The sequence below is a fragment of the Lepisma saccharinum genome, chromosome 16 (genome assembly GCF_977018435.1).
Source record: "Lepisma saccharinum chromosome 16, izLepSacc3.1, whole genome shotgun sequence".
NCBI classification, from domain to species: domain Eukaryota; kingdom Metazoa; phylum Arthropoda; class Insecta; order Zygentoma; family Lepismatidae; genus Lepisma; species Lepisma saccharinum.
Window position 1 is genome coordinate 44,128,604 of NC_139244.1, and position 21,311 is coordinate 44,149,914.

Here is a 21,311-nt window from a genome sequence, read left to right on the forward strand (position 1 = left end):
ATTCAACTATTGAGGGTAATGAAGGCGTGGTATGGAAAATTGGCAAGTCTAAAGTAACATTTGAAGGGGATAACATAAAAATTAATTTGGGTGGGAGAAACAGCTGGTCCAGATATCCTGGTACCGTAGGGCTATGAGAGCTCATTACCAAAAAACAACCAAAAAATTTTACAGAAGATGATTATCAAAGTTACTCTGAAATTTTGACACTCTGTGATGATTTGTACCAAAATAACGATGCCAGTCAAAAGCGTGTGAAATCGAGCAGCGGGGATAAATACAAAAATCTGATTAAACCTATCTGGAATCAACTCAAAACCGGTAGTGGTATAAAACAATACAACACTCTACCTAATCAATTTGTATGGGTAAGCGATGTGAGAAAACTTATAGATAGGTTGCTTGTTATAGTAGGAGAGGAAAATGCTGGGAACAATAATTTCCATAATGAGAAAATTGGTATTGTGAACATGATTAGTGACAAATTAGCTAACTCTATTGTAAACAATCCTAAAGGTATAGGATACTTAATTAAAATTATCAATACTTTTTTTTTTACTTACTTATTCCGATCCTCTTCTACCGATTGGTGTCGAGGTTTTGTAGAGAGCTCGCCATCTGTCACGATCTTCTGCCAACTTCCTTCCTTCACTCCACGTGATGTTCCTCCTGCTCAGGATATCCTTCATTCCCTCATTCCATGTCCTACGTGGTCTTCCTTTCGGTCTCTTTGCATCCAATCCTCCCATTCTTGCTTCCCATACCTGTTTAGGTATTCGATGTTCAGGCATTCTGCTGAGGTGTCCAAACCATCTGAGTTGTGCTTGGTCAACATCCTGATATATTGGTTGTCTGTTTAATGTTATTCTGATTGTTTGATTTCTGATTTTGTCCCTTCTGGTCTTTCCCACTGTTCTCCTCAAATATTTCATTTCTACTGTTTGTAAGTTTTGTTTTTGTTTTTCATTAATTATCCAGGATTCACTTCCATATATCAATGTTGGTACATAAGTTGATTTGTACACAATCATTTTTGTTTTTTGGCTTATTTCCTTTTTCCTTAAAAATCCTTTGTTTATGGCATAGTATAATCTGTTTGTATTCTTTATTCGAGTGTTTAATTCTTCATCTATTTTTCCATTACTATTGATTGTAACACCTAGACACTTAAAACTTTGTACTTGTTTTAGCTCTGAATCTTCAAGGCTTATTATGCAGGGTTTTTCTATTCTCCCTATCCTTAACACAGTTGTTTTATCTTTGTTTATTTTCATATATTTCTTTGACATATTACGATTTATTATTTCTAAATTTCTTTGTAGGTTTGCTTGTGAATTTGCAAACAGTACAATATCATCTGCATATAAAAGTTCAGATACAGTTACAGTTTTCAGTTTCCAATTTCCTACTTTGAATTTTCTCATCTTTAGTTTTATTTCTTTCAGAACATCATCCATTAGAATGATAAACAAGTATGGGGATAAAATATCACCTTGTCTTACTCCTGTTGATGTTATGAATTCCTCTGATCTGTTATTGCCAGTTCTGACATAACATCTATTTGTTCTGTAGAAACTTTGTATTGCATCTACTAATTGTTTGTTTACATTGTTTTTCTTTAGGGTTTTCCATAGCTCTTGCCATGGCACCCTATCGAAAGCCTTTTCCAAATCTATAAAGCATAGGTATAATGCTCTATTGTATTCTATAACTTTCTCTATTATTTGCCTTATTGTAAATATGTGATCTTGGACACCTCTACCTGGTCTGAATCCACTTTGTGTCTCCTCTAATTTATCCTCTATTTCTTGTCTTAGTCTAGTTTCCAAAATTCTTGAATACACTTTGCCAGGCACACTGAGTAGTGAAATACCTCTGTGATTTCCGCATTCCCTGTTATCTCCTTTCTTATATATTGGTATTAGTATTGATATTTCCCAATCCTTCACTATCTTCTTTTCCTTCCATGCCACATTTATTATTCTGAGCAACAGATCTTCTTCTTCCTTTCCCATACACTTGATCATTTCTGGTGCAATGCCATCATGACCAGCTGCCTTTCCTAGTTTCATTCTACTAATAGCTTTCTTTAACTCTTCCCGTGTGATTACTTCTTGTTCTACATCTAGTATATCTGGTTCTTCAGGTCTTCTCTCCTCCTCCTCTTCATTTGGTATGTTTCTTTCGTTTTCACTTAACAATTTTTGGAAGTAGTTTTTCCATCTTTTCATTATTTCTTCAGAATTTGTTAATAATTTCTTATTTTCATCATATATAAATTTTAAAAGGCAATCTTTTTGTTTCCTCATGTTCTTCAAAACTTTGTAAAAAAGTTTTTGATTTTCCTTACGATTTTGCTCCATATTTCTTCCAAATTGCTCCCACATTTCTTTCTTTGCCTCTTGAACCACTTTCTTCACTTTATCCCTCTGCTTTCTATATTCTTCAAATGCCTCCAGAGTACCCACAGACAGGTATTTCTTCCATTTTTCTTTCTTATCTTTTACCTCTGCTTCTATTTCTGGATTCCACCAATTTGTTATCTTCTTCTTACTTCCTACTCTAGATGTTCCACATACTTGTTCAGCTGCAGATATTATTGCCCCTTTCCATTTACTCCAGAGTTTTTCTAAGTGCTCTTCTCTTTCTTCTACATGCTCATTCGCTAGTTCTTCTTTCACTTTCTTTCTAAATTCTTCTTGAACCTTTTTCTCTTTCAACTTGGATACCTTTATCTTCTCTCTTATGTTGTAATTTATCGTTTTCTTCCTTCTATTCATCCTTGATGTCTTACTTTTAACCCCTATGGTCATATCTAATATCATATCTAAGAAGTTTATGATCAATGTTTACTTCTGGCCCTCTTTTAACTCTTGCATCTCTTATGAACTTTTTCATATCTCTCCGCACAATGATGTAATCTATTATAGATTTTTCATTGCTACTTGGTTCTTCTCTAGTATATTTGTGTATGTCTTTATGTATATACATAGTGTTGGTGATAATCAGATCATTTATTATGCAGAGTTCCAATAGTCTCTCTCCATTGTTATTTATAACTTCTTCTCCATACTTTCCTATTACTTTTCCCCATCGATCAGTTTTATTTCCCACTCTGGCATTCATATCTCCTAGGATAATAACTTCTTTATCTATGTCTTCAATAGTTCTTTGTAGTATTTCATAAAACTGATCTTTGTTGTTTGAAGTTTCATTCTCGTTAGGGGCATATACAATCACTAGAGTTAATTCTTTCTGCCCGAAAATGTCTACTGTCATTATTCTCTCATTTATAAATTTCCATCCCTTGACATTTTCCTTTCTATCTTTATGTATCATATATGCCACTCCTGATCTTGCTCTTTCTTGTTTTGGTACTCCACTGTAGAATAGAAGAAAGTTTTCATCAAGTTCTTCAATTCCATTACCTTTCTTCTTTGTTTCTGTAACTGCAAGGTATTTCACTTTTGTTTCCTTTATCTCTCTTACTAATTCACATTCTTTCCCATTTAGACCTCTTACATTCCATGTTCCAACATTCACTGAGCCATATCCTCGCCAATTCGTCGTCGTCGTGATCTGTCCGGCTTGCTCTCTTGTTCTTATTTTAATCATTGTAGGTTCAAATGTGCAGGGGATTGGCCTACAGCATTTTAGCCCAGTGGAGGGGCTGCCTACTTTCTGCCTCTGGGTTTGCAGTGAGCATAGCTTAGCTGTTCTTAGCTGTTCTGCTCTACGTTTTACGGGTAGAGTTAAAGTCTCTCACTCCAACCCCCAACCTGGGGGACCAGAATTTTCTTTCGGGGTTTACTCCCTTAGCCTTTGAAGTTCCCCTTCTCCACAAGGCAGTGGTTTCCCTCTTCTCCCAAGAGGGTGGGTTGCCTCTTCCGCCATCTCTACCGTTCCGAAGGTCTCCTTCTCCGCCACAGATGTCGTTGAGGTCTTCACCGTAACCCTGGCAAGGGGCCCTTACAAGGTGCTACCATCCGGAGCCAGATGGACCAAGGTTTTTTTATAGAGGTATTACTCCTCTAGGTTCCTCCGCCTCCTCAGCCGTTGAGATGACCATCCATCTTCTTCCGCCTTTGGAGCCGTTGACCGTTAGGTTGCTTCTTAGTCTGGCTCTTTACCCGCTAGCCTGCCCGGCATGGGAGACCCTGCCAGTAGCTATGCTACCGCCGGTATAGCCTAGGGGATCATCAGAGCACGCAAGCCCCACCACCAACTACAAGGTCCTGCAACCACTAGGTGGGGATTATCAATACTTTACCTCCTAAATTCTGGAATATATCAGAGGGTCGAGGTTTAGTGAATGATATTATTAATAAACTTCCGTTCGAGTTACACGTACCTGGTTACCAATATTGTGGTCCTGGTACAAAACTTGAGAAACGAATAGAAAGAGGGGACAGGGGTATTAATCCTCTGGATGCAGCTTGCAAAGAACATGATATTGCATACGACACACAAAAATCTGAATGATCGTCATGTGGCTGATCAAAAACTGGAAGAGGCAGCTCTTGGAAGATTAACAAGCAGAGATGCATCATTGGGTGAAAAAATAACAGCGTTGGGTACAACTATTGCTATGAATACAAAACAAAAATTAGGGTGGGGTTTGTAATATACGTACACTGAAATATAATAATAATAACAACAGCAACATGAAACCAAAAGGAGTTGTGTACCAAATACCGTATCATGATCTTAAAAATTTAAAACTTAATTCGATTTTAACTAAAAAACAACAAGAAAAGAAGAGGCAATGTATAGCCAAAGGGAATGGAATGAAATTATTACTCAGTACGCCACAATTAAAACGATTGCAAAATGCAAGAAAGAAAACGCACAGTGGTGGATTCATATTCAGCATTCCAGCTATCCTGGCTGTATTGGGAGCAGTTGGGAGCTTAGCTGGGGGTAGTGCTGCTATTGCCAAAACTGTGATTAATCCGAAAAAAAATAAAGCAGAACTAGAAGAGCAAAAGCGTCTTAATCTTGCCATGGAGAAAAAATAGACAAATGTGTGAAGTCTAGAGCACTTAGAAAATTAAAAAAAAAAAGAAGAAGCTCTTACCAACCAAGACATTGAATCCTTAGTTAAAATATTTAAAATTAAACACTTCAGGGGGGGTGGGTTTCATGTCTGATTCTCTCCCTAAAGGTAGTCCTCACTCTCGAGAATGTGGCGTGGTGAATTTGGACAAGTCCGAAAACGTTGGTACTCACTGGATATGCTATTATAAACAAAATGACAATGCTTTTATTTTCGATTCTTTCGGAGGGGAACCCCCTACAGAATTAATTCGTTACTTGAAACATGTTAAAATTTATTACAACGACGATCGTGTTCAAGATTTCGATCAAATTATATGTGGCCATGTTTGCATTACGATGCTCAGAATTTTATATAAAATACCAAACATCAAATTAAAAGATTTTCAAAAAGCTGTATTATATATTAAGTATGGGAATTTTTCATCTCTCCAGCGAGATTTCGGTTTTGAACTACATCTTCACAATGATATTATCTATCCAAAATCCATAGCTCTAAGAGCATTCTACAGTATGTATCTGATTCCGAATGTAACTACCTACAACAATACTATATTAGTAGGTAATGAAAAAATGATTATTCCTCCTGGACAGTATAACTTATCTACTTTACAGTTTGAACTTCCAACCACTGTCTTGCTTTCTCAAAATTCTGTAACACACAGAGTAGAGATTGTAACTACCAATGAAACAGTGGACTTATCTACCATGGGGGAACTTTTAGGATTTGAAAACAATAGCAAATTAGAACCAGGTGTTAGGCACGTAGGTAAATTTATACCAAAATTCTTAGCTATAGAGACACTGAATATTCACTGTAATATTGCCAAAGGTATGATTATCAAAGCAGAAGAAAATTCGATTGGCAGTCACAAGGAGACAGGTATCATTGCTACATTTAAACCGAATTCGGAATTTATGGAACCTATCTTCTATTCCCCAATCCCACCAGTCTATTTCCCTGTTCCTATTGATAAAGTTAATTACATAGAGATAACAATTACAAATGAGAAAAATGAGATCATCGATTTTGCTGGTGCTAATAGCACTGCGATAATAGAAATTAATATTTAAAATATATCAAAAAATACCAAGATGGAAAATATCGAGAGTTATGAATTACAGTCCTTCCCTTCCAAACAGAAGAACATTTGCAAATTTGAATCAGCCCAACAAGGAGATACAGTATGACATCACGGTAGGGGATGGGTTCATTCATCCACATAGATCTGATCTGTATATAAAATTTGATATTGTAAAACGAAGTAATGGTGAAGAATATCCCCTCCCTGGGGCTAATATAAAACTTATAGATAATTTTGTTCCATTCTTATTTTCTCAAATTGAAGTCAGAAAGCATGGTACAGTGATTGACAGGATTGATTGCCCTGGAATTACATCCACTACAGTAGGGACATTGAAACTGTCCAAATCAGAGAGTGCATATTATAAAGTTGGTGGGTTCGAAGCTGGAACAAAAATTCAAGCAACAAGTCACACAGTACTGTTCCCCATGAGATTGCTATTTGGATTTTTCTCTGATTATAAAGAAATTAAGTGGAAAGGTGGTTTGAGTGTCATATTTCGCAGAGCACCCAATGATCATAATGCCATCAAGTAGTGTAAAAGTACCTATTATAAACCCGAGAAAGTATGAACTCCCCTCAGGCAGATTTGGCTACACTTAAAACTAGCTCAACATGCCCATATGAGCTTTTTGCTCAAGTGTGGCACCCTGTCTAATCCAAGATTTTTGTAAAAATGCCCTCGGGAATTTCCCGTGAAAGTATGACCCCCCTCAGATGATTTGCCTACACTTATAAAAGGCACTTCTGTGAGATTGTTGTCCATAAATTTGTTAAAAATATGCCCCTCTTGATATTTTTTTTGGCTACACTTAAAATTAAGCCAAGATACACCCACCCACACACACCCACACCCACCCACACCCACACATATTTACTTCCGGTCCACTTCCGGTTTAAGTTCAATTGGGCACCAGGCTCAACTTGTATATTTAGTATTAAGATAATGTAATTCTTCTAGAATTGCTCTGTGACTCTCTCATTTCTTACATCATAAACATATGATTTTTCCCCTATAAGAATAACACTACATATAGTGTCATCAGGGAGTGTATCGTGGAATTCACAGATAATTTTAATGTTTGTCCTGTCATTAACCACAACTTGTTTCCTTTTTGAAGTATTGATGACAAACATGGGTCTCTGTGCTTTGAATTCATCTGGTGTGTAATACATGTCAGTATTGCCAGTAGTGACCCTTTTGTATGCTGTAAATGCTTCATATAATTTAAGAAAATCATCCTTGGACATGTCTAAATTATAATTTTCTCTGAGGAACACCTCATTTCTGCCATTTTTAAGATATATGTTCTTGATGTTGCAGTTATCAAATTTACTTGAATTTTTTTCCTGATTATTGTGTCTTCCAGTCTGAAACAGTACCACCACAAAATCTGGCATGTCATATTGTATACTGGAGAATGAATTTGTAGCATCAAACTCATAATAAGTACCAGTGGCAGGTTTCTGTACACATTGATATGTATAAAATTGTAAAAATACTTGTGGATTTTTTATTATATCTGCTTTGTATTTAAGAGCATAACTGGCTTCATATTCAACAACTGGGATTCTTAGCTCCATAGTCTGAATAAGGCACTTGCCCTCATCAGGTAGAGTATTAGGCAGAGCTTCCCCTGTAGAGTTTATTGCACTGTATCTCATCAAAGCATTGTTATCATTGGCAGCTCTTCTAAATGTGATTCTTAAACCACCCTTTCACATAATATCTTTGTAATCTGAGAAGAATCCTGGCAACAGGCGCATGGGGAACAGCACTGTGTGGCTCTTAGATATAATTTTATCACCAGCCTCAAATCCACCTATTTTGTAGTAAGAAGCCTCGGTTTTGGATAATTTTCGTGTGGCCAAAGCTGTGGAGGTAATGCCGGGATAATCTACTCTGTTTATAACAACACCATGTTTTCTGATCTCAATTTCAGAGAATAGATGCGGCACAAAATTGTCTACCAATCTTATATTTGAATTTGCCGGATAATCTGTACCATCGAGCTTTACAACATCAAATTTGATGTATAGATCTGCTCTGTGGGAGTGTATAAAGCCATCCCCTACATCAAGATCAACCTAAATCTCTGTGTTGGGTTGATTTAAATTTGCAAAGGTCCTCCTGTTTGGGGGGAATGATTGTAGCTCATAACTCTCAATATTTTCCATTTTTTTTGTATGTATTTTTATTTAAATATTAATCTCTATGATTGCAGTTGTTGTGGCTCCTGCAAAATCAACTAATTCTTCTTTTTCATTAGTGACCATCAACTCAATGTAATCTATTCTATTATGGCACACAGGAAAATATAATGTTGGGGATGGAGTATAGATGATGGGCTCCATAAATTCAGAATTAGGTTTGAATGTTGCAATGATGCCAGTTTGTTTGTGAGTGCCTATGCCATTTGATTTGGTGATCATACCCTCGGCCACATTACAGTGAATATTTAGAGTCTCTATGGGTAAGAATTTAGGTATATTCATAGCAGTGTGTTTGATGGCTGGTTCAAGTTTTGTGTTGTTCTCAAAGCCTAACAGCTCTCCTATAGTACCCAGATCCACTGTTTCTGTAGCAGATACAATCTCTACTCTGTGAGTGACAGAATTTTGAGTTAATACTATACCTCTGGGTAATTGAGCATTTAGAGAAGATAGATTATACTGCCCTGGAGTGATGACAATTTTTTGATCACCAACTGCAATTGTGTTGTTGTGGTGTGTAATATTAGGGATCAAGTACATGCCATAAAATGCTCTCAGAGCTATTGTTTTGGGATATACTATATCATCATGTAATCTAAGTTTCAATATTGAATTTTGGCTGGTGAGATGGAATACCCCCATGATGTTTTAAATACCACAAGGCCTTTTGAAAATCTTCAATTGATGGTTTATTTATTTGAGACATATATCTAAGAACAGATAAACACAGATGTCCGCAATTAACATCTTTGAAATTTTGAACACGGGCATTATTGTAATAAAAATTAGCTGAATTTAGATATTTTATTAAATTTTCAGGTGGAATACCTCCAAATGAATCAAACACAAATGCCTCATCTTTTAAATATTTAAGATAACAGATCCAGTGTGTGCCCTGATTTTTGTACTTATCCAAATTAACTATGCCACACTCTTTGTTGAGTGGTTGTTCTGGTAAAGAATCAGACATGTACACACCTCTAAAATGTTTGATGCCCAGTGGCTTGATTAGAGCTTCAATAACTTGGTTTGTAAGCGGCTCTTGTTTTTTTAAACTTATTCATGGCTCTCTTAACACCTTTGCCTTGTTTCTCCATGGCCAGGTTATGGCGCTTCAATTCATCTAATTCTGCCCTATTCTTCTTGGCATCTATTACTGTTTTTGCTATGGCAGCTGATCCCCCAGCCAAGCTCCCCACAGCCCCAAGTGCTGCTAAGATGGCCGGGATAGTAAATATGAAGCCACCCACATGTGATTTTTTTCTAGATTGCTGTAATTTTTTTAATTGGGGGGTGCTAAGCAACAATTTCATACCATGGCCCTTGGCAAGACAAGAGCTTTTTTTCTTGCGCTGCTTTTTGGTTAAAAGACTATCAATAGTTTTAAGAGATTTAAGACCTGCATAAGGTATTTGATACATAACACCCTTGGCCTTCATTGTAGGTTTATTATATATACATATTCACAAACCCCACCCCAGTTTTTGTTTGGTGCTCATAGCTATGGTGGTCCCCAATGCTGCTATTTTTTCACTTAAAGAAGCATCTTTGCTTACAAATCTACCAAATGCAGCCTCTTTTAATTTCTTGTCTGCAACATGTCTCTTGTCAAGATCAGAATGTGTGTTGTATGCTATGTCATGGTCTCTACAAGCAGCATCTAGAGGATTAACACCAGGATCACCTCTGTTTAATCTATGGTCCAATTTTGTGCCTGGACCAAAATACTGATAGCCTGGAATGTGTAGTTCAAATGGCAGCTTGTTTATAATGTCATTAACCAGCCCCCGACCCTCAGAAATATTCCAAAATTTAGGTGGTAGAGTATTAATAATTTTTATAAGATATCCAATCCCCTTAGTGTCATTCACTATAAAATTAGACAATTTGGTGCTTATCATGTCCATAATTCCAACCTTTTCATTGTAAAAATTGTGGTTCCCAGCATTTTCCTCCCCAGCTATCACCAATAACCTATCTACAAGTTTCCTGACATCATCAACCCACACAAATTCTTTGGGCAGGGTGTTGTATTGTTTGAATCCACTGCCAGTCTTGATCTGTGACCATATGGGCTTGATTAAATTGTTGTATTTTGCTCCACTGCTAGACTTGACTCTTTTTTGTGTGGGATCATTGTTCTGGTATAGAGCATCTGATTTTATTAATATTTCTTTGTAATGCTCATAATCTTGATCTGTATAGCTGCCAGGTCTCTTCCTAGTCATCAGTTCCCACAATCCAGGTGTTCCGGGATACTTAACAAAAGCACCTTTTTCTCCAAGATGAGATTCTGAATATACAATTAGATCATCTCCCATAAATGTTACTCTGAAATTGCCAATTCTATGTATGATGCTACCATCACGCTCTGTGTCAGCATATAAGCCAAAGACCTCATCTTTGTTGTCTTTAGGTGTGCTTAAATATTTTTGAGCAAGAAGACCCAATTCAATAGGATCCAGACTAGCTTGAATTCTTCGAGGAGCAACAGGACTAGGTGTATGAATACTAGAAAGTGTGGTGATTGGATAATCTAATATGTTCCTAGCAGCTACAGGTACAAGCTCTGTGATCAAATTTTGATTTTGCTCTGTAACAGTTTTGATATTTTTACCTAATTCACTAATAGCATCAATAACAGGCTGTTCTGTTTGTTTGTGTTTTTCATAGATTCCTCGGTTCTCTGATTTCCATCCCTTAAATCTTTTTACAAGATAATCTCCTAATTTAAGATCATCAATGATTGGCCTTTTCATGGTTATTTATATATGTTTCAATGTCTAGAAAATTGTTAATTTTATTTCTATATTTACCAGTATTAGGTGTTCTTGTCATATCAATTGTGACAAACCCATAACTATCCTGGTTCCAGCACCTACTGCAAAACTTGGAAAAATCATTAGCTCAAGTCCCCACCTACATATTCATCATGTATGTGTTTGAGGTTGGTATGATCTTGATGAAACACACATATAAAATTGCTGTTGTCTCGGATCAGCTGCTTCGGAATTTTAGAAAAAGTCTGTGCCAGGTAGAAGCAATCAATGTTTTTGTGTCGGCCCTGTGTAAAAAAATTTCTAACCTTGTTTTGATTATCCAGTATAATGTCATCAAACAGAACAACAGAATTATCGAGACATTCATGGAGTGGCTTAACATCTGATTCAAAAGTGACAATATCCAGTCCATCATATAGCTTCATCAGCTGCTGATATTTTTATTCTTCAAGCTCTTAGAGAAGACATACAAGTGCCTGTTTTTCCAGTCTAACCAGTTGGGTGCCAATAAAAAATTATCAATCATTAGTGTAGATTTACCACAAGCCGATGGCCCAACAATAAGACATCTAATATTATCAGGCAGCAACTTGCCATTTCTCTTATTCTGCTGTTCAGGTTCTGGCAGCCTTTTTATAACATCCCAGGTGTTCATATTATCACTTTGTTTGCCTCGATCCAGCTGTGTTCTGGAAGTCCTAGCCATTTGACAAGTAACTTGTTATTTTTTTTGCGGATGATTTTTTCTATGAGATATGTGTCAGGCTGTTTAGTTTTGTTGAGTTCTTCTTCATAGAACCGGCCTTTGAGAATTTCTCCTCGGTGGTCTTTTATTATATATGTGTTAAGGGTCCCAGGTTTAACTTGAACCACTGTAAATAATTCAGTGCTCCAGTTTCTTGTAAAGCCTCTTTTGAATAAGTGCTTATATTTGCTGATTCTTACTTGATCACCCACCTTGTATTTGGCTTTTCTTGTTGTTGGCTGATATTTAGGATAATAAACAGTACTGATCAATTTTTGCTCATCAGATGAAGTTACTTCAGAGGGTTTCATGTTGATTGTGGAATGGACCGAGTTGTTATATTTATGTAGAAGTTCTGGAAGAATACTGAACCATTTATAATTACCTTGAAGTGTAAATTGTTTATACATAAGATTTTTTAGAGTTTTTTTGAATCTCTCTACAATTGAGGCCTTGAGATCACTGTAACTCGAATAATGTTGTATTGACTGGCTTTTAATAAATTGTTGAAACACTGAATTATAAAATTCTTTACCATTATCTGTTTGCAAATAGCGCGGTGATCTTCCACTCTGATTGATGATTGTCCTGAAGGCTTCTGTAACACATGCTCCAGTCTTGGATTTGAGTGGCACAGCCCAGGCAAATTTTGAAAATGTGTCTATTACAGTGAGTAGATACTTGTAGCCCTTGTTGATTTTGTCTAAGTTTTTCAGCTGTCCACTTGCCATCTCAATCAAGTCGCACTGCCATAAATCATCTATGCCTTTTGTGACTACTGGCAGTCTCTTAAAATTATGTCTGGCTTGTCTGTGTAATTCATCAACAATAATTTGTCTAGACATAATATGAAAACAAGAATATTGCAACTATAGGGTGTTCAGCAGCTGATACTACAGGATTTTCTAAATATAATTTGTCCCCTATTTGTATATGAAATTCCAGAGAGCCATCATCTTCAGCATAAGATGTTTCTAATGTATTGGGGTCTGTAAAATCCTCCAATTCTACACTGGTGATTTTTGGTTTATTATCAGCATTTGTTATTGATAAGATAGGGTAGTGGTGTGCCTGTGGTTGAAGCCAATATTTGATCTTGATTGGTCTAAGTGTGCCCCCAACAAAAAACTGGTAATAAAATTGTGCAGGGGACAGCATATATATTTTGCCACCTGGTGTAAATGGTGAATCATATTCTTTGTTGGGGATGCTGTACAATTCAAGAATTACTGTATGTTTTGGATTCTCGATTATGCCGGTTATTTCTTTTTCTGCTGTAAGCAATCTGCTTGTTACAGATTCAAGGTGCTCATTGATAGTCCTAACAACATCATCATGGCCTGGTTTGATTTTTATGTCCACAACAAGTTTTTTGTATTGTTGGACAATTTCTTGTAGCTGCGTGGCAAAAACAGACAAAGCATTTGCTTGATTGGATTCCATGGTCCCTAGCTGTTGCTTGATATTAGCTACAATTTGCTGTAAATTTTCAACAACTGCCAATTTTGAATTTTGAGCAGTAAGATCATGGACTTGTCTTCTGATATCCTCAAACAGGGCATGCAGTTCATTAATATGTTGATTAGTTGGTAGAATAGCCACTGTCTGAGTAAGTTGTTTGATCTCTGTCTGGATATTCTTGATATCTTCTGATTTCAATATGCGATTCACTGCTCTCTTTATATTTTTAAGTTCCTGTGATGTAGGCAGATTTGACACAGTATTTTGCAAAGATTCAAGTGCCAATTTCACATAATTTAATTCAGAAGCATCAGCCACACCACGCATAGCATCTTGGAGCAGGGCTATATCTGCCTGAGTGGGTGTGGATTGTTGTAAAATTTCAAGCTTTGTTTGGATATCATCGATCAAGTGATGAAAATGAGATAGCTCAGATTCAGTGTTGAGGTTTTCAAGTTTTGTGATCTGTTGCTGGACACTGACAAGGGTGTCTACAATACCAGGCAAGCGGGATTCTAGAGATTCTTGTACATTTGTCAAATCACTTTGCACTGCTGCTATTGTACCCTCAAGATGGGTTATGGTACTTTGAATTTTTCCAAAATCTTCATATGTTTCAAGTTGCAGCTTAATGTTGGCAACACTCCGAGTTATTGCACTCAAAGCATCAGAAGATGGCAAGTTGTTCATAAAATTTTCAAGTGTCTCAATTTTTTCTTTAACCTCGGCTATGGCATTGTTCAAGGGGTCCAGATTAGGTATCTGTAATGATTGAATCTGTTCTTTTAGAGTGGAAATCACTAGATCAAAATCTTCTTGTGATTTTATGCTTTTGACAATTGTTTGGAGCTGTGCCTGGACATTATTTATTTGCTCTTCCAATTGTTGTTTCAATTGCTCAGAGTTGGTGGCCTGGGACTTAAATTTGGCTTGAAGAGCTGCTACAGCCTCTTCTAAACTTTGAAAATTATCCAATGTGGCCAAATCAGTATATTTCTGAAGCAATAATTTGAGTTCAGAATCAATTTTAAGAAGAGGGTCCATGCATTGTTATTGCAAATTTGTAATTTCTAGTTGAAGACTGGCATTCAGTGTGGTTTGTAAAACTCTCATCACTGTGATCTTCATGTCTTGTATGGCCAAATATATCATTAGGCATTTTTGTTTCAGCGGTTATTTATTATTGAATATCTAATTCTTAATTCTATAAAAAAGGGTATAAGCTTGTCATAGGATCCCGGGACCTCAATATATAAGCAGTCACCAGCAGAAACAGTATAAACAGTGCCAGAAATCATGTTTGAGTGCTTAATTCTATAAATATTTCTCCCTATTGAAATCTTGACATTACCCTCAGGGGTTGTAATAAATTGCAATTGACCACCTACAGGTAATTGGTAATAATTTAAATTATTGTTAAATATGTACAATATTTTACCTGTTTCATCATCAACATCTGTAAGTATGCTGTTCAGATGAATAATTAACAAAGCACTTAGTTTAGATATTATATCAGAAGAGGGTTGTGGTGTTGGCAGGTCCATAATAGCCTGTTTTTTGAACCCAAATAAGTTCATTGGCATGTTTATTTATTTCAAATCATGCTCTGTAATTGGGCATTGATTGCCATTTTTCAAATAACAATGACCCCATGGTAGAGTATGAATGCCACATGATAAAATGCATCTCTTATCATCATGTGGGTCCAGAGCCACTTTTCTTACAATATTGCTAGTCAACAAGTGATCCACACTCTGAATTCTGGATTCTGATGTTCTGATTGTGCTACATGATTTGAGACAATCTTCATAATCTTCAAATTCAAGCTCTTTGTCAACAATTACTCTGCCAATGCCCTTGGCTTTTTTTGCAACAGCACCACTACATGTTTCAAAACTGTACATCTTGGCCCTTAACCCAGCAAATGCCACAATAACATCACCAAGTGTCTCATCTTTTAACTTGCCAGGCACCTTTTTGTTGTGGGGTTGAATCTTTGTATGTTCACTGGTATCAAAATATTCAAGCAATGCAGGCTGTGCTATATCTTGATAAACATCTTCTGTTTGAATATCAAGATCAAAACTATCTGTGTCCATGTACATCAGTTTTACACGATCCTTATAAAAAGGCTTCAACACATCATAATACAATTTTAACATGTGTAATTTGGCCAATTCCAATATCACAGCCCCTACATAAATAGGCTTATCAAACTTAATCTTTGTTTTTTTCATATTAAAAAGTGCCATATGCTCATCATAAATTCTTCTGTAATTGAAGTTGGGCTTTGCTATCAATTTTTTGCTCAGGCTGGGGTCAGTAATTATTTTAACATCAATATGTTTTCTGACATTTTCAATTGTTTTGCCATACACTGAATTTACCATCAATTTAAACAAAGTTTTATCAAATTGGCTCATTGCAGATGTTCGAAGCTCTGTGTTTGTATCAATATATGGCTTCAACCATCTTGAGTGCCTGAACCTCAAAACTTTTCCAACTTTGGTCACTTGAACACCATGATTCATCAGGAACTGGAGGTTTTTGTAATATATGACATAACCCTGTTTTGGCTCCAGAGTCATCATCAATTTCTTTTGTTTAGAGCCAGGTGAGCACTGAACCTCAGGAATTGGGGGCAGATCAGAAAATGTTTTGTGTAAATCATCAGGAATTGTCAGATCAACCTCTAAGAATAGGCCAAAGTTACTGTCATCAAAATCCTTAAGATCTTCAATATTGAAATCTTCAACCCACTCAAGCCCTGCATATGGCAATTTATCCATCATAGCATAACCATACAGGCTATTGGCATCTACATATAGTATATAATTTGATGGCAGTGCTGGATCATAATCAGGAATATATTTGTTATTATCTCTGGCATATCTCTGAGAGCATTGCACCATGCCCCCTCTTATACATTTCTCCATAAACAGATACATGTCCTGATCCTGGATCAGATCCAATTGCATTTTAGTGTTCAAAAACATTGCAGACCATGCTAGGCCCGGCGCACTGTAAAAATACATTGGATCCAGCTTATAATTTTGCATGGAAGATTTTCTGAATGCCTGCAGTATATCAGCTAAGAGGGTCACATCAAGTTTTAAATATGCCTTGTGATAATCACCAAATGTCTGGCATTTTAAATTGTTCCAAATCAACTGGGCATGGTGATAATCATCATCAGTGATTCCAGATCCTCTGATTTTGCTGTAAAACTCTTGTTGTGGTGGCAGAGAACACTCATCAAATTTAGAAAAATCTGTAACATAGTCATATGGATATACACCCTTCCGCCTAATTAATTTCAGGTCCTGATTTGGAAACAAAGCACATGTGATTTTGAATTGATCATCAGATAATTGAGTGGTCAGTGTAGCCAGGCTAGCAGACAGAATTCTGTAGGAATCAAGAAATCTTAAGTGAATAGGAACACCATTAACTTTAATTATTTTGCTAATAGCAATATATTTCTCATCATTTTCAGCTAAAATATTTAAATTCTGCTTGTCAAACCCCTCTTACCTGATCAAATGATGGAAATCATAATTGGATGCTCCATGGCAAAATATTGGGACAAATTTTGGTCTCTGGATCTTAATATTACAGTTATTACACAGGGCCATTAAGAATTTACCATCTGTATGGGAATGGTGATGTACCTTGATATTTATATCTGAAAATTCAGAATCACATACCGGGCATTTTTCTGCATTGTTGAAATCTTCAATCTGTTTCTCTGTTAAAGGCAACATGGGTTTTGATTTTAATAAGACATTAGATGCTATGTCATGGCACTCATTTTCTATTCTATGTGCAAATTTTTTGATGGCATCTGGTCCCATGTATAAATCTTTTTTACTAACAACACCATCCTGTACAACAACATAATAAAAACTAGAAGGTTCATGTAACTGGTATGGTGTAATTGAAGATTCCTCAGGGTCTGGGCTACAGAATGCAAGAGGTTTGAGATTTGATTCAAATCACAGACTATATATGCTGGGTGTTCCAACAAGGCTTCAAACTTTTTGAATTTGGCATTTTCACTTGGCATTGGCATCACCATATGAACAGTTTTATGGTTGCCACAATATTTTAAATGTTCAATTAATTTGTTTTTAGCAATTTTTGCATTTTTTTCACGAACCCCATTTATTATTTTTTTACCATCAAATACAGTTAAACATCTTCGGCACAACTTGAATATGGTATTGGATTTGCCTTGTTGTTTTCTGACTAAAGCTTCAAGGTTATGTATCAGAGTGTAATGATATGTATCATCCCCTTCAATTAAGAGCAGATCAATCGGAACAGCAGAATCATCATCAAATGTACTGATTCTGAGAGGTGCTATCAAGCAATTGCCACGGCCAGTAGAACAAATAAATACATTAATAGATAATTGTTTACCATTGATATCCCGGGCCTTTTTTTCAAATTTATCAATATTCTGAACAGACATTGTATATTCTAAACCCTCCATTGCTTCATCAAAATTGTGTTCATATTGTTTATAATAACTTATTCTCTCAGGATGCCTTAAAACTGGAAACAAAGCAGCTAAAATACACCACAAAAAGCATTTCTCATCATTATTTTCTATGTTAACCACGGCTCTTTTGTTTTTAATATTGGCAGGTAATGGCAAATATGTAGAACCTTGTAATGGGCTGAATTCAGAAATATTAACATAGAGCTTGTGTGGAGATCCGCATAGGCTCCATGCAGACTCTTTTCCAGCAAATTCAGAGTGTTTAATATTCAATTGATCTATCAAACTGCTTATTATTTTGTCTGAATTTGCATTTGAATATACCGGTACAGTTTCTGTTATGTGGGGCTGTGTAAATTTTGTGCCATTTGGCTTCTTATATTGTGTAAACAATTTGAGGGACAGCTTATAAGAGCCATTTTGTGCATTTAGAATTGCCTGCACATCAGGATTTATACTGTTCAAAAAATTCTTAATACCACATCTTGGCTCTGATACAAACCTGTAATCCCTTAATTGGCCAGCAAAACTGCTATGGATGGGTTCATAGCGTGGCAGTTTTGCTGCTCTAGCATTAACAGGTGCTTCATGCTTCCTTTTCAGACCAGATGTAGATGGTTGTGGGGGCAATGTTGATGACTGTGCAGAACAAGTACCCATATGTTTATATGTGAAATATTCCATGCTATATTTTCTATGGCATTTAGGGCATATTTTTGTTGGTGTTCTGCATTTGTCTGGATTACAATTCTTTTGATGCTTAGCCCAATTGGGGCTAGATATATTCTTTTTGCATTGATTACAATGTTTTTGATTTGGCATTTTTTTATTGGTTTATTATATATATTTCTTGAGATTCAAATCAAAATTCTATGCTTAATAAAAAATATCAGTTGGGTTCAGCAGTGTGCTTTGTATATTTAGTGTGTGTATGTGTGTATGCGTGTTAATATTTTTGGCTTTGGTATTTATATAAAATTTCTTGGGGTTCAAATCAAAACTCTATAGTTAATAAACCTATGACAGGTTGTATAAAGCTGATAGCCTACATGCACAAAAATAGAATAAGTACAGAAGCACTGGGGCAGATATAAACCCTTTGTTCAATATATTACAAATATGTTTGATATGAATAATAAAAAATTCTGTATATTAAATCAAATAGATTTGTAATTCAATTTATACAAATCTGTTATATTTTTGTGTTTAAAAAATATGAGCAGCACTGCAACAACACACCCTTACTCTTCAACAACTCTCACAATACTGGCTGATATGCAATGCAAAATCTCTTTATATAAGCACGGACCGCATTGAAAACATCTGAAACAATAAGCCAATCAGAATATAACACATCATCACATTATGTCATAACCAACCAATCAGAAAACAACACATCTCTAATAATTTATTGCATAATATTGGGTAATAATTTGTTGCAAAACATGATGCAATAGAAATAAGCCAGAAATAGGTCACAAGTGGACCGGAAGTGGGCAGAAATGGCCGGAAGTGGACCGGAAGTGGGCAGAAATGGCCGGAAATTGACCGGAAGTGGACCAGAAGTGGACCGGAAGTGGGCAGAAATGGCCGGAAATAGACCGGAAGTGGACCGGAAGTGGGCAGAAATGGCCGGAAATAGACCGGAAGTGGACCGGAAGTGGGCAGAAATGGCCGGAAATAGACCGGAAGTGGACCGGAAGTGGGCAGAAATGGTCAGAAATAGCCGGAAATAGACCGGAAGTAAATATGTGTGGGTGTGGGTGGGTGTGGGTGTGTGTGGGTGGGTGTATCTTGGCTTAATTTTAAGTGTAGCCAAAAAAAATATCAAGAGGGGCATATTTTTAACAAATTTATGGACAACAATCTCACAGAAGTGCCTTTTATAAGTGTAGGCAAATCAATCTGAGGGGGTTCATACTTTCACGGGAAATTCCCGAGGGCATTTTTACAAAAATCTTTAATTAGACAGGGTGCCACACTTGAGCAAAAAGCTCATATGGGCATGTTGAGCTAGTTTTAAGTGTAGCCAAATCTGCCTGAGGGGAGTTCATACTTTCTCGGGTTTATAATAGGTACTCTTACACTACTCCATCATGAGATACAAAACTTTGAATGCAGATGGAACAACTAATGAGACTAGTTTACCCGAATCTGCGAAATGTGTGATCCAGTCTATGGAGTTGCGAATGCCTATCGTTGAATATGAATCGAATTATGCTCTCAAATACAAAGCCAACATTTTGAGAAAATCCCCAAATTCCGATTCAATTTTATACTTATCAATGCATACAGAGGTCAGTGGAGGATAAATTGTTTGAATTTGATCTTACTAATCACTAATCACTAGGCTTCTCTTTCCTTACTACTGCAATCACAAAACTGGAGGAGCAGTGTCCTGAAAAGGAAGCACAGTTGGCTGTTTTGACGGATGTGCAACGAGAGTTGCAAGGGGTCGGGAAAGAGAAGTTAGATCAAAGTTTAGCCAAAACCCCCTGATGTTCAAGAAGTCGCAACCAACAAGGATGTGGATTACCGGTTGAAAACGAAATGCGCACCACTTGTGTCTGTTCACGTTGAACGTTCTTTTCCAACTTACAAGTATCTGCTTAGTGACCGCAGATGTAGCCTCACTCAGAAGAACATAGAAATTTTGTATCTATTTTAACAGTTTTCTAGATGACTGATTCTAAGCAAGTAAGAAGAAGCATGTTTTCCTTTATGTCGCTTTCTAATGTATCAGAGAATTTTCTTTGGTTAGTTATATTAAACGATTTAAAACCAGAGAATACTCTATGTGTTTATCCAGACAAGTTGAATCATATATGTATGTACTGCTCACAATAAATTTTACATCTGAAAATTAGCACCTATTTTAGCACCTTTTTTGTACAAAAATTGGCACCTTTTTTTGCACCTTTATTGGCAAATTTTTGCACCTAAAATTCCTAGCACTACATCACGCTGCGTGACGTCCCGCTTTCTATAGCTTCAAGGGCCACCTAGCGGAGGTTAAAAAAAATAGCCCTCGTATTACATTTGCATTAAATTAAGTTAATACTTACTTAGATGTGTAAATAAATTAATATTATATTATTAGTACATGATGAGGTTTCAAGAACGAATAAGAATGGAGATATAACAACACGTATTCATTACTTAATTTTGAACACTGTAACATTCGTGTTTCAAAGAAAATTACCTTTCTTACCTGTCATGTTTTCATGGCACTTCAATTTATAATAAATACTATATATTATCCATATATGGTTAATAAATAAACTAAAGTTCATTTAGTAGCCATTAGTAGGCAGAAATATATGAACCTATCTGAATAACCCATAACCCAAAACATAGCACACAAACTTTTGTTTTTATTTTTCTCGGTTCAATACTTTTTTGTGGATTAGTACATAAGTTTTGCTCCCAAGCTACTCAATATAAGCTCAAAGCCACATTACTTTTAA